We start from the raw sequence: 24,776 nt of genomic DNA, 5'->3' as shown, positions 1-24,776 counted from the left end.
GCATGCTTTCGAGGTCCCCCAAGCCAAGTTGAGGCAAGTCCCAGTTGAATGTCATCCCGTTCCTCTTGGACACGGCGGACCGCGCTCACCCTTAAAGGTGGGTTGAGGTGGAAGGTGAATGTCCCTTTGCGTGGCAGTGTCTCTGCACACGGGCGAGGAGGGGCACGCGCATCCGCCTGGCTGGCTCTCTAGCTGGATTCAGGTGGAACGGAGGACCATGAACCCTCTGGACCTCTTCTGCTTTGGTCCTGTGCTTTTAAGGTTTCGGGCCTAAGAGGCCCGTCAACTCCTTCTGCCTTCTTGCAGTTGATTTAAAAAAAAAAAAAAAAAAAAAAAAAAAAAAAAACACACACACACACACGCAAAAACGGGACATTCCACCTGCCACCTCCAGAGGGTCCTCTAGGTTCCTTCTCCACCCCTGAATTGAGCGAAGCGGTGCCGAACTCCACCCTTTGGGCACGAGCCCCTGTGCACTTGGGAGACTCCTGAACACCCTCGGAGAAGCCAGAAAGCCCCGGGAGACGGCCCCGTCTGCTGCTGCACCAGATCGGGTCTTGCAAAGGATGCATCCTCCGAGCCTCCTTCCTGCACGTCCCGTGGGGCCTGCCCCGATGCCACCTGAGGGACCCACTGGAGGAGAGGCACGGGGATGCTGCCTGAGCAGCAGACCCTTCTGGCGCGGAGCAGGCTGTCCCCAGGCAGAGTCCGACGGGTCCTTCCTTCTGGGTGCTCTCGGCTGCCCGGACTCCAGCAGGCCTGGGAAGGCCCCGGTCCCCCTTAGCTGATGCCCAGAGAGTCTCCGTTTCTCGAGCTTTGCCACCGAACTCATCGGTCGGTGCGCCTCTGACCACAGGGCAAGGGCCTGCGCACCCCCAAAGACAACCGGGGGCCCCGGAAGGCCCCCAGGCAGAAATGAGCACCACGGGGAATGGCCCTCCTCCAAGACAACCTCGGGGACATGGACAAGGCAAGACAGGGTCGCAAGTCTCAACAAGGCGGGTGCGCGGTGTCTGAGGGTGGCCTGGCCTTGCGTGCACCTCGTCAAGAACCGTCTGGGTACGGGCCCCGCGGGATGCCCCGCGGCCCACCTTCCTCCCTAGGACTCAAGGAGGAAGGCCCCGGCGACGGCCGGCGCCGGCCAGCACCGGCGGGCACCGGCGCCAACGGCCACGGAACTCAGCTCTGGGAGTTGGCCCCCCTCACTGGCGTGCAGTGTGGCCCACGGAGCCTCCCCGGCCGAGGACCCGGCTCGGCCGTCACCCCGGTTGCTCCCACGGGAAGGGGCACCAGGCACACTGCCCAAGGCCCCGAGCCCGGGCTCCCTGGCGGAGGCCTCCCCTAGTCCCGCCCAGATCATGGCCGCCACCAGGCTCCCGAGCCATGGCTTCCTGTAGGGGAACGGCCAGGCGGCCCGGCTGTCCAGCTAGTCCTGGCGCCCATCTCTGCGGCTTCCACGGCCCGACCCGGCGGCGGACCCTGCTTCTCTGGGGCCTCCAGAGACCTCGGATCCGCCCGGGCACCTGCCCTAGTCCTGCCCGGTGCCCCAGGACGGTCCCAAGCCACTCCCCGCCAGGCGAGCACAGCGAAGGGTGCTCGGGATCGCCAAGCCAGTTCCTCTTGATGGCAGTGTTGCTCCACGAATGCCCACCTGCCCTTCCCCCAGGTCCACTCCCTCCGCCCTTTGCTGAGGAAAAAACGCCAACGGCGCTCCGCACATGGCGGATCAGCATCTCGGCCGCTTTGGGCCAGCCCTGGCCCACCTGCGGGACCCTGTCCTTGGCAGATGGGACTCGGCGGGATCCTTCTTACTAGCCTGCCTTCCTGACAAACCAGAAAGCGGTCCCCTTGGGCCGCCCTGGGGATGGACCCGACCTAACAGCATCGCTAACCATGCCGTTAGGATGGGAGGATGGTGGGACCCGCAGGGAAGAGGAGGAGACTGGGCACACAGTAGGTTCCAAGCCCCGGCCCGGCCCCGCGGGACACATTTGCACTTGGGCATTCTCGCGGGTCACCGCAGGGCCAGCTTGACCGAGAGGTCAAAGGCCACTGGCGTCCCACTGACCCCTGGGGGTTTGGCCTCAAACTTCAGGTGAACCTACAATTCCGGAATAGCGGGACCGGGTCCCGGGCCCTTCTCACGTGGCAGCACCGGCAAGGGGCTGGGGGAAGAGCCCACGCCAGCCTACGCCAGACAGGAGGGGAGCCAGTGGCCACCCCAAACACACCCGTCCTCCTCACACCTGGCCTACGTCCAACTCTCCACGGCTCTCCCCAGAAGGCTTCACGTAGAAGACACACAGAGGCGTGCCTGCCGTCCAGGACTCGTGTGTGCCGTGGGGGAGCGGTAGGCGGCCCAGCCACAAGTGTTCCCATCTTCCTGCCCAAACAAAATCTGTGACGGGAACCCTATGTTGATCTCATCGGGCAGCCAAGCCGTGGGCAGCGGCCTAACGTCTGCTGGGGGAGCACAGTCACACTGAATGCTATTCTCAAGACAGACAAAACAGTGGCAACGCACTATGCCAAGCTGCTACCTCCCAGGCCCTTGCCGGACTCTTTCACCCCCCTGGACTTTCCGCTGACGTTTTCCACAACGTAGTTGCTTCTCTCTGTCTCTCTGTCTCTCTCAATCTCATAATTTCCCTCTCTCTCGGGCCACGTTCCTCCCAACGCTCTCTCGTCCACTTCTACTGGGGCCCACGTCCTCTCCTGCTCTCTCTGTCTCAACGTGATTGACTTTCTTCTACTGCCCGGGACTTCCTGCCCACGTGTGCCTTTAAAACGGTAAGCGCCGCAACTCAACGTGTGAGACATCGTGCGAGATATCGTGCAGTTAGGCCGAGAGGCGGCAAGACAAACGCTCAAGAACTCAAGTACCCGGACACGCCCTCCGCTTCTAGCACCACCAGCAACACCACCCCAGGGGCATGCTTTCGAGGTCCCCCAAGCCAAGTTGACGCAAGTCCCAGTTGAATGTCATCCCGTTCCTCTTGGACACGGCGGACCGCGCTCACCCTTAAAGGTGGGTTGAGGTGGAAGGTGAATGTCCCTTTGCATGGCAGTGTCTCTGCACACGGGCGAGGAGGGGCACGCGCATCCGCCTGGCTGGCTCTCTAGCTGGATTCAGGTGGAACGGAGGACCATGAACCCTCTGGACCTGTTCTGCTTTGGTCCTGTGCTTTTAAGGTTTCGGGCCTAAGAGGCCCGTCAACTCCTTCTGCCTTCTTGCAGTTGATTTAAAAAAAAAAAAAAAAAAAAAAAAACACACACACACACACACGCAAAAACGGGACATTCCACCTGCCACCTCCAGAGGGTCCTCTAGGTTCCTTCTCCACCCCTGAATTGAGCGAAGCGGTGCCGAACTCCACCCTTTGGGCACGAGCCCCTGTGCACTTGGGAGACTCCTGAACACCCTCGGAGAAGCCAGAAAGCCCCGGGAGACGGCCCCGTCTGCTGCTGCACCAGATCGGGTCTTGCAAAGGATGCATCCTCCGAGCCTCCTTCCTGCACGTCCCGTGGGGCCTGCCCCGATGCCACCTGAGGGACCCACTGGAGGAGAGGCACGGGGATGCTGCCTGAGCAGCAGACCCTTCTGGCGCGGAGCAGGCTGTCCCCAGGCAGAGTCCGACGGGTCCTTCCTTCTGGGTGCTCTCGGCTGCCCGGACTCCAGCAGGCCTGGGAAGGCCCCGGTCCCCCTTAGCTGATGCCCAGAGAGTCTCCGTTTCTCGAGCTTTGCCACCGAACTCATCGGTCGGTGCGCCTCTGACCACAGGGCAAGGGCCTGCGCACCCCCAAAGACAACCGGGGGCCCCGGAAGGCCCCCAGGCAGAAATGAGCACCACGGGGAATGGCCCTCCTCCAAGACAACCTCGGGGACATGGACAAGGCAAGACAGGGTCGCAAGTCTCAACAAGGCGGGTGCGCGGTGTCTGAGGGTGGCCTGGCCTTGCGTGCACCTCGTCAAGAACCGTCTGGGTACGGGCCCCGCGGGATGCCCCGCGGCCCACCTTCCTCCCTAGGACGCAAGGAGGAAGGCCCCGGCGACGGCCGGCGCCGGCCAGCACCGGCGGGCACCGGCGCCAACGGCCACGGAACTCAGCTCTGGGAGTTGGCCCCCCTCACTGGCGTGCAGTGTGGCCCACGGAGCCTCCCCGGCCGAGGACCCGGCTCGGCCGTCACCCCGGTTGCTCCCACGGGAAGGGGCACCAGGCACACTGCCCAAGGCCCCGAGCCCGGGCTCCCTGGCGGAGGCCTCCCCTAGTCCCGCCCAGATCATGGCCGCCACCAGGCTCCCGAGCCATGGCTTCCTGTAGGGGAACGGCCAGGCGGCCCGGCTGTCCAGCTAGTCCTGGCGCCCATCTCTGCGGCTTCCACGGCCCGACCCGGCGGCGGACCCTGCTTCTCTGGGGCCTCCAGAGACCTCGGATCCGCCCGGGCACCTGCCCTAGTCCTGCCCGGTGCCCCAGGACGGTCCCAAGCCACTCCCCGCCAGGCGAGCACAGCGAAGGGTGCTCGGGATCGCCAAGCCAGTTCCTCTTGATGGCAGTGTTGCTCCACGAATGCCCACCTGCCCTTCCCCCAGGTCCACTCCCTCCGCCCTTTGCTGAGGAAAAAACGCCAACGGCGCTCCGCACATGGCGGATCAGCATCTCGGCCGCTTTGGGCCAGCCCTGGCCCACCTGCGGGACCCTGTCCTTGGCAGATGGGACTCGGCGGGATCCTTCTTACTAGCCTGCCTTCCTGACAAACCAGAAAGCGGTCCCCTTGGGCCGCCCTGGGGATGGACCCGACCTAACAGCATCGCTAACCATGCCGTTAGGATGGGAGGATGGTGGGACCCGCAGGGAAGAGGAGGAGACTGGGCACACAGTAGGTTCCAAGCCCCGGCCCGGCCCCGCGGGACACATTTGCACTTGGGCATTCTCGCGGGTCACCGCAGGGCCAGCTTGACCGAGAGGTCAAAGGCCACTGGCGTCCCACTGACCCCTGGGGGTTTGGCCTCAAACTTCAGGTGAACCTACAATTCCGGAATAGCGGGACCGGGTCCCGGGCCCTTCTCACGTGGCAGCACCGGCAAGGGGCTGGGGGAAGAGCCCACGCCAGCCTACGCCAGACAGGAGGGGAGCCAGTGGCCACCCCAAACACACCCGTCCTCCTCACACCTGGCCTACGTCCAACTCTCCACGGCTCTCCCCAGAAGGCTTCACGTAGAAGACACACAGAGGCGTGCCTGCCGTCCAGGACTCGTGTGTGCCGTGGGGGAGCGGTAGGCGGCCCAGCCACAAGTGTTCCCATCTTCCTGCCCAAACAAAATCTGTGACGGGAACCCTATGTTGATCTCATCGGGCAGCCAAGCCGTGGGCAGCGGCCTAACGTCTGCTGGGGGAGCACAGTCACACTGAATGCTATTCTCAAGACAGACAAAACAGTGGCAACGCACTATGCCAAGCTGCTACCTCCCAGGCCCTTGCCGGACTCTTTCACCCCCCTGGACTTTCCGCTGACGTTTTCCACAACGTAGTTGCTTCTCTCTGTCTCTCTGTCTCTCTCAATCTCATAATTTCCCTCTCTCTCGGGCCACGTTCCTCCCAACGCTCTCTCGTCCACTTCTACTGGGGCCCACGTCCTCTCCTGCTCTCTCTGTCTCAACGTGATTGACTTTCTTCTACTGCCCGGGACTTCCTGCCCACGTGTGCCTTTAAAACGGTAAGCGCCGCAACTCAACGTGTGAGACATCGTGCGAGATATCGTGCAGTTAGGCCGAGAGGCGGCAAGACAAACGCTCAAGAACTCAAGTACCCGGACACGCCCTCCGCTTCTAGCACCACCAGCAACACCACCCCAGGGGCATGCTTTCGAGGTCCCCCAAGCCAAGTTGACGCAAGTCCCAGTTGAATGTCATCCCGTTCCTCTTGGACACGGCGGACCGCGCTCACCCTTAAAGGTGGGTTGAGGTGGAAGGTGAATGTCCCTTTGCATGGCAGTGTCTCTGCACACGGGCGAGGAGGGGCACGCGCATCCGCCTGGCTGGCTCTCTAGCTGGATTCAGGTGGAACGGAGGACCATGAACCCTCTGGACCTGTTCTGCTTTGGTCCTGTGCTTTTAAGGTTTCGGGCCTAAGAGGCCCGTCAACTCCTTCTGCCTTCTTGCAGTTGATTTAAAAAAAAAAAAAAAAAAAAAAAAAAACACACACACACACACACGCAAAAACGGGACATTCCACCTGCCACCTCCAGAGGGTCCTCTAGGTTCCTTCTCCACCCCTGAATTGAGCGAAGCGGTGCCGAACTCCACCCTTTGGGCACGAGCCCCTGTGCACTTGGGAGACTCCTGAACACCCTCGGAGAAGCCAGAAAGCCCCGGGAGACGGCCCCGTCTGCTGCTGCACCAGATCGGGTCTTGCAAAGGATGCATCCTCCGAGCCTCCTTCCTGCACGTCCCGTGGGGCCTGCCCCGATGCCACCTGAGGGACCCACTGGAGGAGAGGCACGGGGATGCTGCCTGAGCAGCAGACCCTTCTGGCGCGGAGCAGGCTGTCCCCAGGCAGAGTCCGACGGGTCCTTCCTTCTGGGTGCTCTCGGCTGCCCGGACTCCAGCAGGCCTGGGAAGGCCCCGGTCCCCCTTAGCTGATGCCCAGAGAGTCTCCGTTTCTCGAGCTTTGCCACCGAACTCATCGGTCGGTGCGCCTCTGACCACAGGGCAAGGGCCTGCGCACCCCCAAAGACAACCGGGGGCCCCGGAAGGCCCCCAGGCAGAAATGAGCACCACGGGGAATGGCCCTCCTCCAAGACAACCTCGGGGACATGGACAAGGCAAGACAGGGTCGCAAGTCTCAACAAGGCGGGTGCGCGGTGTCTGAGGGTGGCCTGGCCTTGCGTGCACCTCGTCAAGAACCGTCTGGGTACGGGCCCCGCGGGATGCCCCGCGGCCCACCTTCCTCCCTAGGACGCAAGGAGGAAGGCCCCGGCGACGGCCGGCGCCGGCCAGCACCGGCGGGCACCGGCGCCAACGGCCACGGAACTCAGCTCTGGGAGTTGGCCCCCCTCACTGGCGTGCAGTGTGGCCCACGGAGCCTCCCCGGCCGAGGACCCGGCTCGGCCGTCACCCCGGTTGCTCCCACGGGAAGGGGCACCAGGCACACTGCCCAAGGCCCCGAGCCCGGGCTCCCTGGCGGAGGCCTCCCCTAGTCCCGCCCAGATCATGGCCGCCACCAGGCTCCCGAGCCATGGCTTCCTGTAGGGGAACGGCCAGGCGGCCCGGCTGTCCAGCTAGTCCTGGCGCCCATCTCTGCGGCTTCCACGGCCCGACCCGGCGGCGGACCCTGCTTCTCTGGGGTCTCCAGAGACCTCGGATCCGCCCGGGCACCTGCCCTAGTCCTGCCCGGTGCCCCAGGACGGTCCCAAGCCACTCCCCGCCAGGCGAGCACAGCGAAGGGTGCTCGGGATCGCCAAGCCAGTTCCTCTTGATGGCAGTGTTGCTCCACGAATGCCCACCTGCCCTTCCCCCAGGTCCACTCCCTCCGCCCTTTGCTGAGGAAAAAACGCCAACGGCGCTCCGCACATGGCGGATCAGCATCTCGGCCGCTTTGGGCCAGCCCTGGCCCACCTGCGGGACCCTGTCCTTGGCAGATGGGACTGGGCGGGATCCTTCTTACTAGCCTGCCTTCCTGACAAACCAGAAAGCGGTCCCCTTGGGCCGCCCTGGGGATGGACCCGACCTAACAGCATCGCTAACCATGCCGTTAGGATGGGAGGATGGTGGGACCCGCAGGGAAGAGGAGGAGACTGGGCACACAGTAGGTTCCAAGCCCCGGCCCGGCCCCGCGGGACACATTTGCACTTGGGCATTCTCGCGGGTCACCGCAGGGCCAGCTTGACCGAGAGGTCAAAGGCCACTGGCGTCCCACTGACCCCTGGGGGTTTGGCCTCAAACTTCAGGTGAACCTACAATTCCGGAATAGCGGGACCGGGTCCCGGGCCCTTCTCACGTGGCAGCACCGGCAAGGGGCTGGGGGAAGAGCCCACGCCAGCCTACGCCAGACAGGAGGGGAGCCAGTGGCCACCCCAAACACACCCGTCCTCCTCACACCTGGCCTACGTCCAACTCTCCACGGCTCTCCCCAGAAGGCTTCACGTAGAAGACACACAGAGGCGTGCCTGCCGTCCAGGACTCGTGTGTGCCGTGGGGGAGCGGTAGGCGGCCCAGCCACAAGTGTTCCCATCTTCCTGCCCAAACAAAATCTGTGACGGGAACCCTATGTTGATCTCATCGGGCAGCCAAGCCGTGGGCAGTGGCCTAACGTCTGCTGGGGGAGCACAGTCACACTGAATGCTATTCTCAAGACAGACAAAACAGTGGCAACGCACTATGCCAAGCTGCTACCTCCCAGGCCCTTGCCGGACTCTTTCACCCCCCTGGACTTTCCGCTGACGTTTTCCACAACGTAGTTGCTTCTCTCTGTCTCTCTGTCTCTCTCAATCTCATAATTTCCCTCTCTCTCGGGCCACGTTCCTCCCAACGCTCTCTCGTCCACTTCTACTGGGGCCCACGTCCTCTCCTGCTCTCTCTGTCTCAACGTGATTGACTTTCTTCTACTGCCCGGGACTTCCTGCCCACGTGTGCCTTTAAAACGGTAAGCGCCGCAACTCAACGTGTGAGACATCGTGCGAGATATCGTGCAGTTAGGCCGAGAGGCGGCAAGACAAACGCTCAAGAACTCAAGTACCCGGACACGCCCTCCGCTTCTAGCACCACCAGCAACACCACCCCAGGGGCATGCTTTCGAGGTCCCCCAAGCCAAGTTGACGCAAGTCCCAGTTGAATGTCATCCCGTTCCTCTTGGACACGGCGGACCGCGCTCACCCTTAAAGGTGGGTTGAGGTGGAAGGTGAATGTCCCTTTGCGTGGCAGTGTCTCTGCACACGGGCGAGGAGGGGCACGCGCATCCGCCTGGCTGGCTCTCTAGCTGGATTCAGGTGGAACGGAGGACCATGAACCCTCTGGACCTGTTCTGCTTTGGTCCTGTGCTTTTAAGGTTTCGGGCCTAAGAGGCCCGTCAACTCCTTCTGCCTTCTTGCAGTTGATTTAAAAAAAAAAAAAAAAAAAAAAAAACACACACACACACACACGGAAAAACGGGACATTCCACCTGCCACCTCCAGAGGGTCCTCTAGGTTCCTTCTCCACCCCTGAATTGAGCGAAGCGGTGCCGAACTCCACCCTTTGGGCACGAGCCCCTGTGCACTTGGGAGACTCCTGAACACCCTCGGAGAAGCCAGAAAGCCCCGGGAGACGGCCCCGTCTGCTGCTGCACCAGATCGGGTCTTGCAAAGGATGCATCCTCCGAGCCTCCTTCCTGCACGTCCCGTGGGGCCTGCCCCGATGCCACCTGAGGGACCCACTGGAGGAGAGGCACGGGGATGCTGCCTGAGCAGCAGACCCTTCTGGCGCGGAGCAGGCTGTCCCCAGGCAGAGTCCGACGGGTCCTTCCTTCTGGGTGCTCTCGGCTGCCCGGACTCCAGCAGGCCTGGGAAGGCCCCGGTCCCCCTTAGCTGATGCCCAGAGAGTCTCCGTTTCTCGAGCTTTGCCACCGAACTCATCGGTCGGTGCGCCTCTGACCACAGGGCAAGGGCCTGCGCACCCCCAAAGACAACCGGGGGCCCCGGAAGGCCCCCAGGCAGAAATGAGCACCACGGGGAATGGCCCTCCTCCAAGACAACCTCGGGGACATGGACAAGGCAAGACAGGGTCGCAAGTCTCAACAAGGCGGGTGCGCGGTGTCTGAGGGTGGCCTGGCCTTGCGTGCACCTCGTCAAGAACCGTCTGGGTACGGGCCCCGCGGGATGCCCCGCGGCCCACCTTCCTCCCTAGGACGCAAGGAGGAAGGCCCCGGCGACGGCCGGCGCCGGCCAGCACCGGCGGGCACCGGCGCCAACGGCCACGGAACTCAGCTCTGGGAGTTGGCCCCCCTCACTGGCGTGCAGTGTGGCCCACGGAGCCTCCCCGGCCGAGGACCCGGCTCGGCCGTCACCCCGGTTGCTCCCACGGGAAGGGGCACCAGGCACACTGCCCAAGGCCCCGAGCCCGGGCTCCCTGGCGGAGGCCTCCCCTAGTCCCGCCCAGATCATGGCCGCCACCAGGCTCCCGAGCCATGGCTTCCTGTAGGGGAACGGCCAGGCGGCCCGGCTGTCCAGCTAGTCCTGGCGCCCATCTCTGCGGCTTCCACGGCCCGACCCGGCGGCGGACCCTGCTTCTCTGGGGCCTCCAGAGACCTCGGATCCGCCCGGGCACCTGCCCTAGTCCTGCCCGGTGCCCCAGGACGGTCCCAAGCCACTCCCCGCCAGGCGAGCACAGCGAAGGGTGCTCGGGATCGCCAAGCCAGTTCCTCTTGATGGCAGTGTTGCTCCACGAATGCCCACCTGCCCTCCCCCCAGGTCCACTCCCTCCGCCCTTTGCTGAGGAAAAAACGCCAACGGCGCTCCGCACATGGCGGATCAGCATCTCGGCCGCTTTGGGCCAGCCCTGGCCCACCTGCGGGACCCTGTCCTTGGCAGATGGGACTGGGCGGGATCCTTCTTACTAGCCTGCCTTCCTGACAAACCAGAAAGCGGTCCCCTTGGGCCGCCCTGGGGATGGACCCGACCTAACAGCATCGCTAACCATGCCGTTAGGATGGGAGGATGGTGGGACCCGCAGGGAAGAGGAGGAGACTGGGCACACAGTAGGTTCCAAGCCCCGGCCCGGCCCCGCGGGACACATTTGCACTTGGGCATTCTCGCGGGTCACCGCAGGGCCAGCTTGACCGAGAGGTCAAAGGCCACTGGCGTCCCACTGACCCCTGGGGGTTTGGCCTCAAACTTCAGGTGAACCTACAATTCCGGAATAGCGGGACCGGGTCCCGGGCCCTTCTCACGTGGCAGCACCGGCAAGGGGCTGGGGGAAGAGCCCACGCCAGCCTACGCCAGACAGGAGGGGAGCCAGTGGCCACCCCAAACACACCCGTCCTCCTCACACCTGGCCTACGTCCAACTCTCCACGGCTCTCCCCAGAAGGCTTCACGTAGAAGACACACAGAGGCGTGCCTGCCGTCCAGGACTCGTGTGTGCCGTGGGGGAGCGGTAGGCGGCCCAGCCACAAGTGTTCCCATCTTCCTGCCCAAACAAAATCTGTGACGGGAACCCTATGTTGATCTCATCGGGCAGCCAAGCCGTGGGCAGCGGCCTAACGTCTGCTGGGGGAGCACAGTCACACTGAATGCTATTCTCAAGACAGACAAAACAGTGGCAACGCACTATGCCAAGCTGCTACCTCCCAGGCCCTTGCCGGACTCTTTCACCCCCCTGGACTTTCCGCTGACGTTTTCCACAACGTAGTTGCTTCTCTCTGTCTCTCTGTCTCTCTCAATCTCATAATTTCCCTCTCTCTCGGGCCACGTTCCTCCCAACGCTCTCTCGTCCACTTCTACTGGGGCCCACGTCCTCTCCTGCTCTCTCTGTCTCAACGTGATTGACTTTCTTCTACTGCCCGGGACTTCCTGCCCACGTGTGCCTTTAAAACGGTAAGCGCCGCAACTCAACGTGTGAGACATCGTGCGAGATATCGTGCAGTTAGGCCGAGAGGCGGCAAGACAAACGCTCAAGAACTCAAGTACCCGGACACGCCCTCCGCTTCTAGCACCACCAGCAACACCACCCCAGGGGCATGCTTTCGAGGTCCCCCAAGCCAAGTTGAGGCAAGTCCCAGTTGAATGTCATCCCGTTCCTCTTGGACACGGCGGACCGCGCTCACCCTTAAAGGTGGGTTGAGGTGGAAGGTGAATGTCCCTTTGCGTGGCAGTGTCTCTGCACACGGGCGAGGAGGGGCACGCGCATCCGCCTGGCTGGCTCTCTAGCTGGATTCAGGTGGAACGGAGGACCATGAACCCTCTGGACCTCTTCTGCTTTGGTCCTGTGCTTTTAAGGTTTCGGGCCTAAGAGGCCCGTCAACTCCTTCTGCCTTCTTGCAGTTGATTTAAAAAAAAAAAAAAAAAAAAAAAAAAAAAAAAAACACACACACACACACGCAAAAACGGGACATTCCACCTGCCACCTCCAGAGGGTCCTCTAGGTTCCTTCTCCACCCCTGAATTGAGCGAAGCGGTGCCGAACTCCACCCTTTGGGCACGAGCCCCTGTGCACTTGGGAGACTCCTGAACACCCTCGGAGAAGCCAGAAAGCCCCGGGAGACGGCCCCGTCTGCTGCTGCACCAGATCGGGTCTTGCAAAGGATGCATCCTCCGAGCCTCCTTCCTGCACGTCCCGTGGGGCCTGCCCCGATGCCACCTGAGGGACCCACTGGAGGAGAGGCACGGGGATGCTGCCTGAGCAGCAGACCCTTCTGGCGCGGAGCAGGCTGTCCCCAGGCAGAGTCCGACGGGTCCTTCCTTCTGGGTGCTCTCGGCTGCCCGGACTCCAGCAGGCCTGGGAAGGCCCCGGTCCCCCTTAGCTGATGCCCAGAGAGTCTCCGTTTCTCGAGCTTTGCCACCGAACTCATCGGTCGGTGCGCCTCTGACCACAGGGCAAGGGCCTGCGCACCCCCAAAGACAACCGGGGGCCCCGGAAGGCCCCCAGGCAGAAATGAGCACCACGGGGAATGGCCCTCCTCCAAGACAACCTCGGGGACATGGACAAGGCAAGACAGGGTCGCAAGTCTCAACAAGGCGGGTGCGCGGTGTCTGAGGGTGGCCTGGCCTTGCGTGCACCTCGTCAAGAACCGTCTGGGTACGGGCCCCGCGGGATGCCCCGCGGCCCACCTTCCTCCCTAGGACTCAAGGAGGAAGGCCCCGGCGACGGCCGGCGCCGGCCAGCACCGGCGGGCACCGGCGCCAACGGCCACGGAACTCAGCTCTGGGAGTTGGCCCCCCTCACTGGCGTGCAGTGTGGCCCACGGAGCCTCCCCGGCCGAGGACCCGGCTCGGCCGTCACCCCGGTTGCTCCCACGGGAAGGGGCACCAGGCACACTGCCCAAGGCCCCGAGCCCGGGCTCCCTGGCGGAGGCCTCCCCTAGTCCCGCCCAGATCATGGCCGCCACCAGGCTCCCGAGCCATGGCTTCCTGTAGGGGAACGGCCAGGCGGCCCGGCTGTCCAGCTAGTCCTGGCGCCCATCTCTGCGGCTTCCACGGCCCGACCCGGCGGCGGACCCTGCTTCTCTGGGGCCTCCAGAGACCTCGGATCCGCCCGGGCACCTGCCCTAGTCCTGCCCGGTGCCCCAGGACGGTCCCAAGCCACTCCCCGCCAGGCGAGCACAGCGAAGGGTGCTCGGGATCGCCAAGCCAGTTCCTCTTGATGGCAGTGTTGCTCCACGAATGCCCACCTGCCCTCCCCCCAGGTCCACTCCCTCCGCCCTTTGCTGAGGAAAAAACGCCAACGGCGCTCCGCACATGGCGGATCAGCATCTCGGCCGCTTTGGGCCAGCCCTGGCCCACCTGCGGGACCCTGTCCTTGGCAGATGGGACTCGGCGGGATCCTTCTTACTAGCCTGCCTTCCTGACAAACCAGAAAGCGGTCCCCTTGGGCCGCCCTGGGGATGGACCCGACCTAACAGCATCGCTAACCATGCCGTTAGGATGGGAGGATGGTGGGACCCGCAGGGAAGAGGAGGAGACTGGGCACACAGTAGGTTCCAAGCCCCGGCCCGGCCCCGCGGGACACATTTGCACTTGGGCATTCTCGCGGGTCACCGCAGGGCCAGCTTGACCGAGAGGTCAAAGGCCACTGGCGTCCCACTGACCCCTGGGGGTTTGGCCTCAAACTTCAGGTGAACCTACAATTCCGGAATAGCGGGACCGAGTCCCGGGCCCTTCTCACGTGGCAGCACCGGCAAGGGGCTGGGGGAAGAGCCCACGCCAGCCTACGCCAGACAGGAGGGGAGCCAGTGGCCACCCCAAACACACCCGTCCTCCTCACACCTGGCCTACGTCCAACTCTCCACGGCTCTCCCCAGAAGGCTTCACGTAGAAGACACACAGAGGCGTGCCTGCCGTCCAGGACTCGTGTGTGCCGTGGGGGAGCGGTAGGCGGCCCAGCCACAAGTGTTCCCATCTTCCTGCCCAAACAAAATCTGTGACGGGAACCCTATGTTGATCTCATCGGGCAGCCAAGCCGTGGGCAGCGGCCTAACGTCTGCTGGGGGAGCACAGTCACACTGAATGCTATTCTCAAGACAGACAAAACAGTGGCAACGCACTATGCCAAGCTGCTACCTCCCAGGCCCTTGCCGGACTCTTTCACCCCCCTGGACTTTCCGCTGACGTTTTCCACAACGTAGTTGCTTCTCTCTGTCTCTCTGTCTCTCTCAATCTCATAATTTCCCTCTCTCTCGGGCCACGTTCCTCCCAACGCTCTCTCGTCCACTTCTACTGGGGCCCACGTCCTCTCCTGCTCTCTCTGTCTCAACGTGATTGACTTTCTTCTACTGCCCGGGACTTCCTGCCCACGTGTGCCTTTAAAACGGTAAGCGCCGCAACTCAACGTGTGAGACATCGTGCGAGATATCGTGCAGTTAGGCCGAGAGGCGGCAAGACAAACGCTCAAGAACTCAAGTACCCGGACACGCCCTCCGCTTCTAGCACCACCAGCAACACCACCCCAGGGGCATGCTTTCGAGGTCCCCCAAGCCAAGTTGACGCAAGTCCCAGTTGAATGTCATCCCGTTCCTCTTGGACACGGCGGACCGCGCTCACCCTTAAAGGTGGGTTGAGGTGGAAGGTGAATGTCCCTTTGCGTGGCAGTGTCTCTGCACACGGGCGAGGAGGGGCACGCGCATCCGCCTGGCTGGCTCTCTAGCTGGATTCAGGTGGAACGGAGGACCATGAACCCTCTGGACCTGTTCTGCTTTGGTCCTGTGCTTTTAAGGTTTCGGGCCTAAGAGGCCCGTCAACTCCTTCTGCCTTCTTGCAGTTGATTTAAAAAAAAAAAAAAAAAAAAAAAAACACACACACACACACACGCAAAAACGGGACATTCCACCTGCCACCTCCAGAGGGTCCTCTAGGTTCCTTCTCCACCCCTGAATTGAGCGAAGCGGTGCCGAACTCCACCCTTTGGGCACGAGCCCCTGTGCACTTGGGAGACTCCTGAACACCCTCGGAGAAGCCAGAAAGCCCCGGGAGACGGCCCCGTCTGCTGCTGCACCAGATCGGGTCTTGCAAAGGATGCATCCTCCGAGCCTCCTTCCTGCACGTCCCGTGGGGCCTGCCCCGATGCCACCTGAGGGACCCACTGGAGGAGAGGCACGGGGATGCTGCCTGAGCAGCAGACCCTTCTGGCGCGGAGCAGGCTGTCCCCAGGCAGAGTCCGACGGGTCCTTCCTTCTGGGTGCTCTCGGCTGCCCGGACTCCAGCAGGCCTGGGAAGGCCCCGGTCCCCCTTAGCTGATGCCCAGAGAGTCTCCGTTTCTCGAGCTTTGCCACCGAACTCATCGGTCGGTGCGCCTCTGACCACAGGGCAAGGGCCTGCGCACCCCCAAAGACAACCGGGGGCCCCGGAAGGCCCCCAGGCAGAAATGAGCACCACGGGGAATGGCCCTCCTCCAAGACAACCTCGGGGACATGGACAAGGCAAGACAGGGTCGCAAGTCTCAACAAGGCGGGTGCGCGGTGTCTGAGGGTGGCCTGGCCTTGCGTGCACCTCGTCAAGAACCGTCTGGGTACGGGCCCCGCGGGATGCCCCGCGGCCCACCTTCCTCCCTAGGACGCAAGGAGGAAGGCCCCGGCGACGGCCGGCGCCGGCCAGCACCGGCGGGCACCGGCGCCAACGGCCACGGAACTCAGCTCTGGGAGTTGGCCCCCCTCACTGGCGTGCAGTGTGGCCCACGGAGCCTCCCCGGCCGAGGACCCGGCTCGGCCGTCACCCCGGTTGCTCCCACGGGAAGGGGCACCAGGCACACTGCCCAAGGCCCCGAGCCCGGGCTCCCTGGCGGAGGCCTCCCCTAGTCCCGCCCAGATCATGGCCGCCACCAGGCTCCCGAGCCATGGCTTCCTGTAGGGGAACGGCCAGGCGGCCCGGCTGTCCAGCTAGTCCTGGCGCCCATCTCTGCGGCTTCCACGGCCCGACCCGGCGGCGGACCCTGCTTCTCTGGGGCCTCCAGAGACCTCGGATCCGCCCGGGCACCTGCCCTAGTCCTGCCCGGTGCCCCAGGACGGTCCCAAGCCACTCCCCGCCAGGCGAGCACAGCGAAGGGTGCTCGGGATCGCCAAGCCAGTTCCTCTTGATGGCAGTGTTGCTCCACGAATGCCCACCTGCCCTTCCCCCAGGTCCACTCCCTCCGCCCTTTGCTGAGGAAAAAACGCCAACGGCGCTCCGCACATGGCGGATCAGCATCTCGGCCGCTTTGGGCCAGCCCTGGCCCACCTGCGGGACCCTGTCCTTGGCAGATGGGACTCGGCGGGATCCTTCTTACTAGCCTGCCTTCCTGACAAACCAGAAAGCGGTCCCCTTGGGCCGCCCTGGGGATGGACCCGACCTAACAGCATCGCTAACCATGCCGTTAGGATGGGAGGATGGTGGGACCCGCAGGGAAGAGGAGGAGACTGGGCACACAGTAGGTTCCAAGCCCCGGCCCGGCCCCGCGGGACACATTTGCACTTGGGCATTCTCGCGGGTCACCGCAGGGCCAGCTTGACCGAGAGGTCAAAGGCCACTGGCGTCCCACTGACCCCTGGGGGTTTGGCCTCAAACTTCAGGTGAACCTACAATTCCGGAATAGCGGGACCGGGTCCCGGGCCCTTCTCACGTGGCAGCACCGGCAAGGGGCTGGGGGAAGAGCCCACGCCAGCCTACGCCAGACAGGAGGGGAGCCAGTGGCCACCCCAAACACACCCGTCCTCCTCACACCTGGCCTACGTCCAACTCTCCACGGCTCTCCCCAGAAGGCTTCACGTAGAAGACACACAGAGGCGTGCCTGCCGTCCAGGACTCGTGTGTGCCGTGGGGGAGCGGTAGGCGGCCCAGCCACAAGTGTTCCCATCTTCCTGCCCAAACAAAATCTGTGACGGGAACCCTATGTTGATCTCATCGGGCAGCCAAGCCGTGGGCAGCGGCCTAACGTCTGCTGGGGGAGCACAGTCACACTGAATGCTATTCTCAAGACAGACAAAACAGTGGCAACGCACTATGCCAAGCTGCTACCTCCCAGGCCCTTGCCGGACTCTTTCACCCCCCTGGACTTTCCGCTGACGTTTTCCACAACGTAGTTGCTTCTCTCTGTCTCTCTGTCTCTCTCAATCTCATAATTTCCCTCTCTCTCGGGCCACGTTCCTCCCAACGCTCTCTCGTCCACTTCTACTGGGGCCCACTTCCTCTCCTGCTCTCTCTGTCTCAACGTGATTGACTTTCTTCTACTGCCCGGGACTTCCTGCCCACGTGTGCCTTTAAAACGGTAAGCGCCGCAACTCAACGTGTGAGACATCGTGCGAGATATCGTGCAGTTAGGCCGAGAGGCGGCAAGACAAACGCTCAAGAACTCAAGTACCCGGACACGCCCTCCGCTTCTAGCACCACCAGCAACACCACCCCAGGGGCATGCTTTCGAGGTCCCCCAAGCCAAGTTGAGGCAAGTCCCAGTTGAATGTCATCCCGTTCCTCTTGGACACGGCGGACCGCGCTCACCCTTAAAGGTGGGTTGAGGTGGAAGGTGAATGTCCCTTTGCGTGGCAGTGTCTCTGCACACGGGCGAGGAGGGGCACGCGCATCCGCCTGGCTGGCTCTCTAGCTGGATTCAGGTGGAACGGAGGACCATGAACCCTCTGGACCTGTTCTGCTTTGGTCCTGTGCTTTTAAGGTTTCGGGCCTAAGAGGCCCATCAACTCCTTCTGCCTTCTTGCAGTTGATTTAAAAAAAAAAAAAAAAAAAACACACCCACACACACACACACAAAAACAGGACATTCCACCTGCCACCTCCAGAGGGTCCTCTAGGTTCCTTCTCCTGAATTGAGCGAAGCGGTGCCGAACTCCACCCTTTGGGCACGAGCCCCTGTGCACTTGGGAGACTCCTGAACACCCTCGGAGAAGCCAGAAAGCCCCGGGAGACGGCCCCGTCTGCTGCTGCACCAGATCGGGTCTTGCAAAGGATGCATCCTCCGAGCCTCCTTCCTGCACGTCCCGTGGGGCCTGCCCCGATGCCACCTGAGGGACCCACTGGAGGAGAGGCACGGGGATGCTGCCTGAGCAGCAGACCCTTCTGGCGCGGAGCAGGCTGTCCCCAGGCAGAGTCCGACGGGTCCTTCCTTCTGGGTGCTCTCGGCTGCCCGGACTCCAGCAGGCCTGGGAAGGCCCCGGTCCCCCTTAGCTGATGCCCAGAGAGTCTCCGTTTCTCGAGCTTTGCCACCGAACTCATCGGTCGGTGCGCCTCTGACCACAGGGCAAGGGCCTGCGCACCCCCAAAGACAACCGGGGGCCCCGGAAGGCCCCCAGGCAGAAATGAGCACCACGGGGAATGGCCCTCCTCCAAGACAACCTCGGGGACATGGACAAGGCAAGACAGGGTCGCAAGTCTCAACAAGGCGGGTGCGCGGTGTCTGAGGGTGGCCTGGCCTTGCGTGCACCTCGTCAAGAACCGTCTGGGTACGGGCCCCGCGGGATGCCCCGCGGCCCACCTTCCTCCCTAGGACGCAAGGAGGAAGGCCCCGGCGACGGCCGGCGCCGGCCAGCACCGGCGGGCACCGGCGCCAACGGCCACGGAACTCAGCTCTGGGAGTTGGCCCCCCTCACTGGCGTGCAGTGTGGCCCACGGAGCCTCCCCGGCCGAGGACCCGGCTCGGCCGTCACCCCGGTTGCTCCCACGGGAAGGGGCACCAGGCACACTGCCCAAGGCCCCGAGCCCGGGCTCCCTGGCGGAGGCCTCCCCTAGTCCCGCCCAGATCATGGCCGCCACCAGGCTCCCGAGCCATGGCTTCCTGTAGGGGAACGGCCAGGCGGCCCGGCTGTCCAGCTAGTCCTGGCGCCCATCTCTGCGGCTTCCACGGCCCGACCCGGCGGCGGACCCTGCTTCTCTGGGGCCTCCAGAGACCTCGGATCCGCCCGGGCACCTGCCCTAGTCCTGCCCGGTGCCCCAGGACGGTCCCAAGCCACTCCCCGCCAGGCGAGCACAGCGAAGGGTGCTCGGGATCGCCAAGCCAGTTCCTCTTGATGGCAGTGTTGCTCCACGAATGCCCACCTGCCCTTCCCCCAGGTCCACTCCCTCCGCCCTTTGCTGAGGAAAAAACGCCAACGGCGCTCCGCACATGGCGGATCAGCATCTCGGCCGCTTTGGGCCAGCCCTGGCCCACCTGCGGGACCCTGTCCTTGGCAGATGGGACTCGGCGGGATCCTTCTTACTAGCCTGCCTTCCTGACAAACCAGAAAGCGGTCCCCTTGGGCCGCCCTGGGGATGGACCCGACCTAACAGCATCGCTAACCATGCCGTTAGGATGGGAGGATGGTGGGACCCGCAGGGAAGAGGAGGAGACTGGGCACACAGTAGGTTCCAAGCCCCGGCCCGGCCCCGCGGGACACATTTGCACTTGGGCATTCTCGCGGGTCACCGCAGGGCCAGCTTGACCGAGAGGTCAAAGGCCACTGGCGTCCCACTGACCCCTGGGGGTTTGGCCTCAAACTTCAGGTGAACCTACAATTCCGGAATAGCGGGACCGGGTCCCGGGCCCTTCTCACGTGGCAGCACCGGCAAGGGGCTGGGGGAAGAGCCCACGCCAGCCTACGCCAGACAGGAGGGGAGCCAGTGGCCACCCCAAACACACCCGTCCTCCTCACACCTGGCCTACGTCCAACTCTCCACGGCTCTCCCCAGAAGGCTTCACGTAGAAGACACACAGAGGCGTGCCTGCCGTCCAGGACTCGTGTGTGCCGTGGGGGAGCGGTAGGCGGCCCAGCCACAAGTGTTCCCATCTTCCTGCCCAAACAAAATCTGTGACGGGAACCCTATGTTGATCTCATCGGGCAGCCAAGCCGTGGGCAGCGGCCTAACGTCTGCTGGGGGAGCACAGTCACACTGAATGCTATTCTCAAGACAGACAAAACAGTGGCAACGCACTATGCCAAGCTGCTACCTCCCAGGCCCTTGCCGGACTCTTTCACCCCCCTGGACTTTCCGCTGACGTTTTCCACAACGTAGTTTCTTCTTTCTCTCTCTCTCCGTCTTTCTCTCTCTCTCTGTCTGTCTCTCTCTCTCCACATTCAGGTCCAACGCCCTCTCACCCACTTCTTCTGGGTTTGCTTCTTTTTCTGGTCTCCCTGTCTCAACATGATTGGGTTTCTTGGACTCTCTGGTTCTTCTTGCCCAGGTGTGCTTTTAAAGGGGACATGGATAAATAAGAACACATAACGTTCATCATGTTAAAAGAAAAATCAAAGTTGGAAAAGCTGTAAGGGGAATTGTGTTTTTACACGTCACCACAGAACTTATGTGAGTTATTTCATTGTGGAAATGAGGCCGGGGCCAGTGAGGCACTGCAATGCCAGAACTTTGGGAGGTCAAGGTAGGTGGATTGTTTGAGCTCAGCAGTTCTAGGCCAGTATGAGCAATATGGCGGAACCCCATCTCTACAAAAAATAGTAATATTAATAAAAGACCCAACCAAACAACAACCAGAAACTATCCCCGTGTGGTAGTGCGCACTTGTAATCACAGCTACTTGGGAGGATGTGTTTGGAGGATTGCTGGAGGCCAGAAAGTTGAGGCTGTAGTGAGTCTTGAAGGTGCCACAGCATTCCAGCCTGGGTGACAGAGGAAGACTCCGTATCAAGAAAGGAGGAAAGAATCAGAGAAGGAAAGAAAAGAAAGCCAAACTTTTGCCTCAGTATCAGTAACAAGAAACATGTGCACATACAAATACACACACACACTGAGCACTGTCCTCTAGAAATAACCAATGTAATTGTTTTCTTTACTTTTTGACTCTATCTACATAATTTGTCCAACTTCTATCGATATTTTGTATTATTACCACTATCTTCTATCATCTTTGATACCTTAAATTATTTCTTTATAATCTTTATATTTCATTAATAATCACGGCCATTTCAAATCCTATTTTACAGAACTGTAGAAAGTTGAAAATGTGAAAGCCCTGAAATTTTTGTTGTTGTTGTTTGAGATGGAATCTCACTCTGTCACCAGGGCTGGAGTGCATTGGCAAGGTATCAGCTCGCTGCAACCTCCCCCTCCTGGGTTCAAGCGATTTTTCTGCCTCAGTATCCCGAGTAGCTGGGATTAGAGGCACCCGCCACTACACCCAGCTGTTTTTTTGTATGTTTAGTAGAGATGCGGTTTCCCCATGTTGGCCAGGCTGGTCTCGAACTCCTGACCCTGTGATTCGCCCGTCTTGGCCTCCCAAAGTTCAGGGATTAAATGCGTGAGCCACCTCGCCCAGGCAAGTTCCTGAAAATTTTGAGGGCTTGTCCTTCCATGTTGTTAAGTGCATATATGGAAATGAAGTATATTGCCCTTTTTCTTTCTTTTTTTAAAAGAAGGGCTCTGGCTCTGATGCCCAAGATGGAGTGCAATGGAGCAATCCCAGCTCACTGCAGCCACAAAGTCGTGGGCACAAGCAATCCTCCCGCCTCAGCCTCCAGAGTAGCTGGAACTACAGGCCCACGGCATCATGCGTGGCTAATTTTTGTGTAGAGACGGCGTTTCACCATGTTGGCCAGGCTGGACTCGAACTCCTGGCCTCAAGTGATTCTCCCGCCTTAGTCTTCCAAGATGCTGTTATTACAGGCGTGAGCCACTGCGCCCGGCCTGAAGCTGTATTTCTTTTTGGTCAAATATTAGTTGGAGGAAATGTTTCTTCTTCAGTTCTACATTACCGGGAGCCCAGCCCCTGTGGGCAGGGCAACCACGTGGTTTAACAACCACTCAGTCTAAACCGAACGAGAGCGTACACCTCCTCAGCCATGTAGACGGGGAGAACACGAGTGAGGCGAAGGAATCTGCTGGCGCACCCTTCTCCCTCTGCCCGCCCTGCCACAGGAGACGCTTCCAGGCTCCCGACGGGGAAGGCCAGAAAGGCTCTACTAGGAGGACCTCCCTACACTTGCCAGAACTAAAACTTAGGCAGCGGCAAAAACTCGGCGTCCAAAACGCTCCCCAAAGCCCTCCGATGTCCGCAGGACGCTGGAGCCAGCTCGGCTGCAGCCACCATTGCGCAAGGTCGCGCGCCCGGCACTGGCTGTCCAGAAGCCGGAGGGCAGGCAAGGTCCTCCGCACCAGAAAGGCTGCCCATGGCACAAACCCTGATCTCGTGTCCTGTGTCAGGGAAAGAAAAGGCGAAGGAGACCTACCTGACTGAGGCCACGCGCCAGCAGGAAAGGCCCAGTCCTCTCTACGTCCCGCAGTCGCACCTCAGATACGGGTAGGATGCCCCCTCCCCATTCCTGGGAGGTGAGGGCTGAAAGAATCCGGGGAGGGGAGGGGAGAGGAATCCCGTCTTCCTAGAGCCGGCTCCGCCCAGGGTAGGAGTGGGGTGTCCTCAGCCTGCCCCTGGTGCAAGAAGGGGCGGAGAGAGGCAGCTTTGGGAAAGTTGGGTGGGAAACCTCTTGTCTTAGCTAATTGCTGAGGAGTACCTATTTGTCCCATTTGTTTCCTTTGAGTAAGGTCCTCGCTGGCAAGAGGGCAAAGGAGACTGATGTATGGAGAAAACGAAAAGTTTACCGTTTAACATTCACAAAACTCTTTAGGGGAAGAAGAAGCTTAAGCAGGTACACTTTCAGGCGATGTTATAAGTTTGTATCATCTGTATGCCTGACGTTATTGAAAGCTTCAATTGTTCCCTCCCCAGGTGAGGGGCGTGTTCCCAAGACCAGACACTGCCGGTGCCCTATCACCTCCCACTTTTTTTCTGGAACTGCTAGGGGCCCAGCGCTGCTTCTGCAGCCTTCCAGGTGATGCTGCTGGTGGCGCGTACGCCGCCTAGGTGGGTGGGGATGTGCTGAGGCCGAAGGAGTGACAGCGACTCGCAGGTTTCCCCTGCTTGACCAGTCCTCTGATTGATATTTTCTTTTGAAAAAAGGGACTTGCAGCCGGGCGCGGTAGCTCACGCCTGTAATCCAACACTTTGGGAGGCCGAGGCGGGTGGATCACCTGAGGTCTGGAGTTCGAGACCAGCCTGACCAACATGGATAAACCCTGTCTCTATTGAAAATACAAAATTAGCCGGGCTTGGTGGCGAATGCCTGTAATCCCAGCTACTCAGGAGGCCTAGACAGGAGAATCGCTTGAACCTGGGAGGCGGAGGTTGCGGTGAGTCGAGATCGCGCCATTGCACTCCAGCTTGGGCAACAAGAACAAAACTCCGTCTCAAAAAAAAAAAAAAAAAGGGACTTGCTGCTCTTGCAGAATGGAGACACCTGTAGCGTATTAAGGAAAACGAAGATAATCTGTTGATGACAGTACTCTGAGGAGTGTTAACTTGGGGCGTGCATCCTCCCAGCACCTTGTTCCCTAAGGGGAGGGGAGATGCAAATAAAGGTCCTTTAAAAATAATAGCCTGGTGAGTTCCCAAGGCTTATGGGAATCACGCACGCTATTCGGCTTGCTTAAAAACTTGACTCTGAAGATGTGGATTTTTTTTTTTTTCTATTCACAATGTAGTCCTTGATTGGTTTTTGGGAGAATTTTTTTTTTTTTTTTTCACAAATAGAAACGTGTTTTCAGTGGGAACCAAAGTCATTCCTCTCCAGGTACACTCTCCAGTGAACTCATCTTAAAAGAGACACTTCAAAAAGAAATCTAAGGTCTCTGAGGGCACTACAACTGGTCTTTGACCAGCTCCAACTTCTCAGAATTTCTCTGGCTCCATTTCACTCCTCACCAACTGACGTTCACACTCTCAGTCCACCACCCCCACCCCAAGACCACCTGCTGCCAGATACTCCCAGACCTTTTCTCTTACTCGTTCCCTTGTGGTTTGGGCAGAGGTGGGTGGGAATTACCAGGAGGTTGGGGGAGGAGGAGAATAAATGGGCACAGGTGATGCTTCATTCTTGTCAGGCAGCTGCCTTCACCTGCTAAGGGGAGAGTTGGGGGAGGGGTTAAGGCTCTGCCACAACTCCACGTTGTAGAAAATGGAAACTGAAAAGAGCTTTCCCCTCACCCCAGGTGGAATTACCCAAAAAATAACTGGGCTATGAATCTCAGCTGCCCCTCTCTGAATACTTCCCTGTCTTTCTCCTCCTTTATTTAAGGGAGGAATGTCCATCGCCTGACACAGAGAACCAAGTCATAGCCTTTTTTCTGTCTACATTCTCTGAACGGACAGATTCAATAAGCACTCATTGTGCCAGGAAACCAAGGTCTACAGAGGCTAAATGGCTTTGCCAAGGTGAATTAAGGTGGCAGGATGGATCCAAACATGCCAGGCTCTCATGCTGCAAATCCTTTGCTTTCTCCATGCAAACAGCCAAGCAGCTCAGTACAGGATGTTTGCCTGGGCAACAAGAGCGAAACTCCATCTCAAAAAAAAAAAAAAACAAAAAACAAACCTGCTGCTCAATATCATTCATTTAGGCAAATACAAAGGAAACTCACAAGGAGATACACCTCACACTTATTAGGATGGCTAGAATAAAAACCAAATTGAAAATAACAAGTGTGTGAGGCCAGGCGCCGTGGCTCACGCCTGTAATCCCAGCACTTTGGGAGGCCGAGACCATCCTGGCTAACACAGTGAAACCCCCTCTCTACTAAAAATACAAAAAATTAGCCGGGCGTGGTGGCGGGCACCTGTAGTCCCAG

At 60.7% G+C, this 24,776-nt stretch overlaps 1 long non-coding RNA gene across 1 annotated transcript in view; it reads right to left on the bottom strand.

Moving 5' to 3' along the window:
- LOC129024511 (uncharacterized) overlaps positions 1-22,438 on the bottom strand; it is a 172,705-nt gene extending 150,267 nt beyond the window's left edge. Inside the window, exons 1-3 of the long non-coding RNA XR_008497095.2 lie at positions 22,330-22,438; positions 22,276-22,281; positions 20,240-20,330 (exon numbers count right to left, since the gene is read on the bottom strand). This is a non-coding gene — a long non-coding RNA (uncharacterized LOC129024511). The remainder of the gene's footprint in view (positions 1-20,239; positions 20,331-22,275; positions 22,282-22,329) is intronic.
- Between the last annotated feature and the right edge of the window lie 2,338 nt (positions 22,439-24,776).

This window comes from Pongo pygmaeus, chromosome X (assembly GCF_028885625.2).
Source record: "Pongo pygmaeus isolate AG05252 chromosome X, NHGRI_mPonPyg2-v2.0_pri, whole genome shotgun sequence".
Lineage (NCBI taxonomy): Eukaryota > Metazoa > Chordata > Mammalia > Primates > Hominidae > Pongo > Pongo pygmaeus.
Note: the sequence above shows the minus strand (reverse complement) of the source record. Positions and strands in the feature narration are given on the sequence as shown.